The following is an 8,397-nucleotide window of genomic DNA, read 5'->3' as shown; positions in this document are numbered from 1 at the left end:
CACATTCACATCCCTAACTTTTCAAGGTTGCTACAAGACTGTTTCTCAGGACTGCCAGAGTCATGAGAGCAATAGCTGTACCTAAATTGTAATAAGAATAATTAGATAAGCAATTCTCAGCTCTAGGAAACCTCTGGTCTATTTGTTGAATTTGAAAGTATAAAAATGAATAGTCTAATAATATCGAGGCCAAGAAAACAAATAGCCTACAAAGAAAAAGAAAGAAAGGAAGAAAGAAAGAAAGAAAGAAAGAAAGAAAGAAAGAAAGAAAGAAAGAAAGAGACTGTCATCACACTTCTATCCACAGCAGTATTCAATGCCAGAGACCATGGAGAAATGTAAAGAGTTCTGAAGAAAAAGAAAGCAGGACCAAAGAACATTTTTCCCGGCATGGTGTCATGTAAGTAAAAACAAACATATTTAAATAAGAAAGACCTCAGGAATATAACACCCTTAGCTTTTCTTGTAAAGAAAAATATATTTATTTGGTGACAAAAATTGAACTGTATAAAAAAGGAATCAAAATAAAAAACTGAGGAATGGATAAAGAGATGGTAGAATATGTGCCAAGCAATTAATCCATTTCCACAGAGAGTACTGGAAAATAACAACCAAATATAACCACAGGAAGTTTTGGCAGTATAAAAGTAAAACAACTCACAGACATGGCAAAACTGAGAGGAGCTGGTTACAAGAAGTGTTAAGAGTGTTGACGTTCTCATCTCTCCTCGCAGTGAGTCTGCTGACGGTGTCTAAAGCCAAACACTTGGTTGAAACAAAAAAAAAAACAATTTCCATCCCTTATTTTTTAATGTTAGGTTTGTTTTACAGAAGAAATTACATATTTTGTGATAAAGAACTATATTTGAAGTCCTCGATTTCCTTAACTTTTCCCCTATTAATTAAAACGGCTACTTTTATTCAAATGAGATCCTATAACAAAAGTCCATCCATCCATCTATCCATCCATCTATCCTGTTGTCTACCTTGGCCATGCTACCTTTCTACATGAATGGTCACCCCTGGAGCAGTGTAAAGTAGCAGTCCAGTTGTGTCTTTCTGTAAGCATGTGTAGAAAAATGGTTAGAATGATGTGCCCCTGGTGTTAAGGGTTATTTCTCATCTGCAGGATTTGAGATGATTAGCTAAATTTTCTTGTTTGCATTTTTCAATATCGCTTACATTCTAAAAATTATATTACTCTTTCTACAAAGAAGATGTTTCTTTAAATAAAAACAAAGAGGCAACATTTTAAATGAACTAAATAAACTTGACTACTCCCCTCATGTCTGAGGCATTCATCTTCAACCTATGCTTGCTTTCACACTCTTTGGCTTCAATTCCATCTCCAGTTACTCTTAAAAACTCTTGACACACACCCTTGAGCCCACCCTTGAACTCTGTCCCCAGGAAGTGGAACCTCCCTTTTTCCTTTGGATTCCTACTCAGTCTCCAGGAGTCCTAGAAGAAGTCTGTGCTGCAGTTTTTGCCACCTGAAGACTTGAGTCTGACGTCACACACAGTATGTAGTGCATGTTGTTATTTTACTCAGAAATTAATCTAACAGAGCCCTAGGATTTTAATTAATTTTTACCATTTTATAATTGTATAAAATTAGAAACAAGGTTGTTTTTTCTTTTTTAAACGGTCTATCTGGTATCTGAACTCCTGCCTTTATCTGAAGAATTCTCCAAGATTTGAACCTCTGCTGCACACACACATGGGTTCTAAGAAGTCCAGAAGAATGATTTTGTTGCACCCCTCTCTCCCACACACCCAGACTAAACTTGTCTGGTCGCTAGAACCCTTCTGAGATTTGAATATGGAATGAGGGAGGCAAAGAAGAGGAAAGTGGAGAATTCATTTTAGAAGCAGCAGCCGCAGCAACAGTTACTAGAAGCTGTGCCAATGGCAGTGTCGTGCCCTGTGCTGGTAGAGACAGGTGGGAGAGCGGCAGCCTCCATTGTTCAGCCGTGGCTGTGATTCTAGCCACTTAGCCTTCCTTTGTTCCTGCCTGTTTTCAAAGCCTGGCATTTTCATCTTCCTGGAAATACTGTGGGCTTCCCAATAAGCTCTCAATAAATTCCTTTTCTACTCCAATCAGCCTATATCAGTGTCTACTACTTGCAATTAAAATTTTTGACTGACGCTGTACTTACACTATGATTCTCTCTGTGTCTATCTACTTGTATTTTAGATTGTTAGTATAGAACCTCCAGCCTTAAATTCAAATTTTGGTAGTTGTCTGTACTGCTAAATCTGCTAGGCTTTTGACAGCCCTTTTTACTTAATAATGGACTCCTCTGTTTTCATTTTCTCACAATGCATTCAACAAACATTTATTATGCAAAACATTGTGCTGGAATCTGGGATAAAAAGAAAAAAAAAAAACAAGACATAGTATTTACCATCAAGGACTTCAAATTCTAGTGGGGAAGCTAGATAAGAAAATAACAAGGTGGGAAATGGTGGAATGGGGAGGGGCACAAGGTGTTCTAGAAATAAAGAAGAGCACGGAAGAGCCCCACCTGACAAGCCGGGAGACTCCACCCCATGAAGGAACGTTTTGAGGGATAAGGAGAAGGGAGCCAGGTGGAAAGGCAAAGACAAATGACACAGTAAGTACAGTTTATTCAGGAATGTTCACCCAAATTGGCTTTCTAAAAAAAAAAACAAAACAAGTGGAATGGGCGTGTCTGAGATCTGTGTTTCTCAATCTTGTGAGATCAGCAGAATCACCTAAGGCTTGTTAAATATTAGATATCTAGAGTTCTTCCCCCACGGAATGTGGTTCAGGTCTGGAGAGGGGCCCCAGGTGACTCACAAAAGGGAAACTTTGTCCTGAGGGACTGAGGCTGGAGGCAAAACCCATGAAGGGCTCTCTAAGCTAAAAAGTTTGAATTCTGTGAAAATGGTAAGGTGGAGCCATTAAAAGGTTTTAAGCAGCATGGTGATAAAACCAGATTTGCATTTTCTAAAGTTCATTCAAGGAGCCCTAAAGAATTGGAAGAAAATGGAAATTAGCAAGCTGGACATCAGTGGCAGAAAGATCAGTTAGGTTATTAGCAGTACTCTGGTTGGAAGATAATATGGATCTGAACTAGACTGAAATCTACAAAATGGAGAGATCCAACAGGATAGAATTTAGGCAGCAGACTTGGTTACTATTAGCTGTGGGCTTAAGAGAAGAGAATTCAGAGATGGTGGCTAGACCTAGGACTTGTACACCGGTGGAGATAAGGGTGATCAGCTCACTTGGATGAGGCAGAGAAGAGAAATGTGACGCAAAATAAAAACAATTGATGAGTTAAATTTTGGCCATAGTTGAAAATGAAGTGTGCATGGGACGACAGCCAGATGTCTTTGGGATCTTGAATATATGATTGGAGCACAAAACATGGATCAGAACAGAAGCTCTAGACCATTCTCAGGATATAAGGGGCCCATTATGTTATGGTGCCATTCAAGAAACTAGAATGAAGACAGTAGTAATCCTGCCATAAAGGCCCACTCCAAGTTGTATACACAGCAGGGAGTTAGTCTCAGCATCCATTCGCCTGGAGACTTAGACAAAGTAAAGGTCCTGAGTCCCACTGGCTGAGGCCTAAGGTAGGACCCAGAGATCCACATTTTTTTTAAAAGAAACTCCCTAAGTGCTTCCAATGAGTAACTCAGTGTAAGAACCACCAAGGAAGGTGATAGTTCCCAAATTTGTTGCATATTAGAATCATATGGTAAGCTTTTAAAAAATCCAGTGTCTAAATCCCATCCTATACCAATTAAATCAGCCTGTCTGGAGTGGAGGCAAGGTGTCAGTAGTTTTTTAAGGATCCTTAGGTGTTTCCAATGTGTTGTGCAATTTGGAAACTACTGATAGAGATTACTAATAACTAGATGGGGCCAAATGAAGTGCTTACATATAGTAGCTGAAAGTAGACAGTCAGATGCCTCCACATGAATATAGTCAACAAACGAATCATCAGATATGCTGAGAAGAGGAGGTAGGTAACATTGACCCAGTGACCTTCTCAGAAATGAGTCATAACCAAGCTGTAAGAATGTTACAAGCTTAATTATCTTCTCCTGAATGAAAACAGTGAAATAAGTAAAGAGATTCAGGTCCTCTGATTTCCATGAATTGACAGTTGAACGATCCTAAGTGAATTCAGTTGAGATTGTACCAGAAACATACAGGGCGAGAACTGAAAGCTGCTGGACAAACCGTAGAGGCACGTGGTCCTTTAAGAGAGAGGCGAGGAACAGATAATGTGCAATGGGAGGGGAAAAGCAAGTCAGAGAGGGAGGAGGACTTTGCAAGCATGCTATAAAGGCAGACATGCTGGTTGCATCTTTCCAGAGGGTCGTCTTTGTTCAGTCGTAAAGCAAGGTGAAGGTAAAGCACATTCTGGATTCCAAACTCCATGGCATTTTGCTACGCATTTAACTTGGCTTCATATACATCCCACTAAGAGAAGCATAATACCATAAGAGAACATAAGAGAAGCATAATACCAAGTCACACAACAAACGAGATGCAACAACGGGTAAGACATCAAGGAACCAAACATGAAGTCAGTCCATGAGTGCGCAGTTGAGGTAAGGCCTGCGTCTTGTCTTGGTGAGCTCGGGTGGGCAGGTGCTGCTTTGTCTGTTCAAGCAGTGGCGGGTCTCTGTGATGTTCAGAGATCAATTGGGCAGAACCCTCGGTAGCAGTTGCCTCTTTGATGTGGTCAAATGAAGTTGAGGAATGTTCCCGCTATCCCTATACTTTGAATTGTTTTAATCAGGAACGGATGCTGTATCTTGTCAAATGCTTTTTCTGCAGTAGTTGAGAGGCCCATATGGTTCTTCTCTCTTCTCTTATTGATTTGTTCTATCACATTGATTGATTTGTGAATGTTGAACCACTCCTGCCTCCCATTGATAAATCCCACCTGGTCATGGTGGATAATATTATTTTTTATTTTTTATTTTTAAAAGATTTTATTTATTTGATAGAGATCACAAGTAGGCAGAGAGGCAGGCAGAGAGAGAGGGGGAGGCAGGCTCCCCGCTGAGCAGAGAGCTGGATTCGGGGCTGGGATCATGACCTGAGCTGAAGGCAGAGGCCTTAACCCACTGAGCCACGCAGGTGTCCTGGATAATCTTTTTAATGTACTGTTGGATCCTATTAGCTAGGATCTTTTCACCACAGAAACAAATTCTTGTTGAGAATCTTGGCATCTGTATTCATCAGGGATATTGGTCTGAAATCCTCCTTTTCAGTAGGGTCTTTGCCTGGTTTGCGGATCAGGGTAATGCTGGCTTCATAAAAAGAGTATGGAAGTTTTCCTTCTGCTTCAATTTTTTGAAACAGCTTCAGGAGAATAGGGATTATTTTTTCTTTAAAAGTTTGGTAGAATCCCCCAGGGAATCCATCAGGTCCTGGGCTCTTGTTTTTTGGGAGGTTTTGGATCACTGCTTCAACCTTGTTACTAGATACTAGTCTATTCAGCTTGCCAATTTCTTCCTGATGCAGTTTTGGAAGTTTATAGGTTTCCAGGAATGCATGCATTTCATCTAGGTTGCTTAACTTATTGGCATATAACTGTTGATAATAATTTCCGATGATTGTTTCTATTTCCTTGGTGTTAGTCGTGATCTCTCCCTTTTCATTCATAATTTTATTAATTTGGGTCCTCTCTCTTTTCTTCTGATTAGTTTGGCCAATGGTTTATTGATCTTATTGAGTCTTAAAAAAAACAGCTTCTAGTTTTGTTGATGTGTTCTACTGTATTGCTAGTTTCTATCTCATTGATCTCTGCTCTAATCTTGATTATTTCCCTTCTTGTGTGTGGGGTCAGCTTAATTTGTTGTTGATTCTTCAGTTCCCAGGTGTAAAGAGAGCTGGGGTATTCTGGATTTTTCAGTTTTTTTGAGGGAGGCTTGGATGGCTATGTATTTCCCCCTTAAGGCTGCTTTTGCTGTATCCCATAGGTTTTGGACCAAAGTATCTTCATTCTCATTGGTTTCCATGAATTGTTTAAGCTCCTCTTTGATTTCCTAGTTGATCCAAACATTCTTAAGCAGGGTGGTCTTTAGCTTCCAGGCATTTGAATTCCTTCCAAACTTTTTCTTGTGGTTGAGCTCCAGTTTCAAAACATTGTGGTCTGAGAATATGCAGGGAATAATCTCAATCTTTTGGTATCAGTTGAGTCTGATTTGTGACCCAGTATGTGGTCTATTCTGGAGAAAGTTCCATGTACACTCGAAAAGAATGAGTATTCTATTGTTTTAGGATAAAATGTTCTGTATATATCCATGAGGATCTGGTCCAATGTGTCATTCAATGCTCTTGTTTCTTTATTGATTCTATCTGTGAAAAACCCACAGCGAATATCATCCTCAGTGGGGAAAAGCTGACAGCCTTCCCTTTGAGATCAGGAACATGACAAGGATGCCCACTCTCACCACTCTTATTCAACATAGTAGTAGAAGTCCTAGCAACACCAATCAGACAACAAAAAGAAATAAAAGGTATTCAAATTGGCAATGAAGAAGTCAAACTCTCTCTCTTCACAGATGACATGGTACTTTATATGGAAAACCCAAAAGACTCTACCTGCAAACTACTAGAACTCATACAGCAATTCAGTAATGTGGCAGGATACAAAGTCAATGTACAGAAATCAGTTACTTTCTTATACACTAACAATGAAAATACAGAAAGGGAAATTAGAGAATCAATTCCATTTATTATAGCACCAAGAACCATAAGATACTTGGGAATAAACCTAACCAAAGAGGTAAAGGATCTGTACTTGAGGAACTACAGAACGCTCATGAAAGAAATTGAAGAAGACACAAAAAAATGGAAAACCATTCCATGCTCATGTATCAGAAGAATAAACGTTGTTAAAATGTCTACACTGCCTAAAGCAATCTACACTTTTAATCCATTCTGATCAAAATTCCATCAGCATTTTTCAAAGAGCTGGAACAAACAATCTTAAAATTTGTATGGAACCAGAAGAGACCCCAAATTGCTAAGGAAATGTTGAAAAAGAAAAACAAAACTGGAGGCATCACATTGCCTGATTTCAAGCTTTACTACAAAGCTGTGATCACCAAGACAGCATGATACTGGTGCAAAAACAGACACATAGACCAGTGGAACAGAGTAGAGAACCCAGATATGGACCCTCAATCTTATAGCCAAATAATCTTTGACAAAGCAAGAACAAAATATACAGTGGAAAAACGTCTCTTCAATAAGTGGTGCTGGGAAAAATTGCACAGCTATGTGTAGAAGAATGAAACTTGACCATTCTCTTACACCATACACAAAGATAAACTGGAAATGGATAAAAGACTTCAATGTGAGGCAGGAATCCATCAGAATCCTAGAGGAGAACATAGGCAGTAACCTCTTTGACATCAGCCACAGCAACTTCTTTCAAGATATGTCTCCAAAGGTAAAGGAAACAAAAGCGAAAATGAACTTTTGAGACTTCATCAAGATCAAAAGCTTCTGCACAGCAAAGGAAACAGTCAACAAAACAAAGAGGCAACCCACAGAATGGGAGAAGATATTCACAAATGACAGTGCAGACAAAAGGCTGATAGCCAAGATCTATAAAGAACTCAAACTCAACAAACACAAAACAGATAACCACGTCAAAAAATGGGCAGAAGACATGAACAGGCACTTCTTCAAAGAAGACATACAAATGGCTAACAGACACGTGAAAAAATGTTCATTAGCCATCAGGGGGTTTCAAGTCAAAACCACATCGAGATACCCACCTTATACCAGTTAGAATGGCCAAAATTAACAAGACAGTAAGCAACATGTGTTGGAATGTGGAGAAAGGAGAACCCTCTTACACTGTTGGTGGGAATGCAGGTTGGTGCAGCCACTTTGGAAAACAGTGTGGAGATTCCTCAAGAAATTAAAAATAGAGCTACCCTATGATCCTGCAATTGCACTGCTGGGTATTTACCCCAAAGATACAGATGTGGTGAAAAGAATGGCCATCTGTACCCCAGTGTTCATAGCAGCAATGGCCATGGTTGCCAAACTGTGGAAAGAGCCAAAGTGCCCTTCAACAGACGAATGGATAAAGAAGATATGGTCCATACATACAATGGAGTATTATGCCTCCATCAGAAAGGATGGATACCCAATTTTATCAATATGGATGGGACTGGAAGAGATTATGCTGAGTGAAATAAGTCAAGGAGAAAGAGTTAATTATCATATGCAATTATCATATGGTTTTGCTTACTTGTGGGACATAAGGAATAACACGGAGGACATGGGGAGATGGAGAGGAGAAGTGAGTTGGGGGAAATTGGAGGGGAGATGATCCATGAGAGACTGTAGACTCTGAAAAACAAACTGAGGGTTTTGGAGAG

Source organism: Lontra canadensis, unplaced genomic scaffold (genome assembly GCF_010015895.1).
Source record: "Lontra canadensis isolate GAN:19392208 unplaced genomic scaffold, GSC_riverotter_1.0 scaffold141, whole genome shotgun sequence".
NCBI classification, from domain to species: Eukaryota; Metazoa; Chordata; class Mammalia; order Carnivora; family Mustelidae; genus Lontra; species Lontra canadensis.
Note: the sequence above shows the minus strand (reverse complement) of the source record.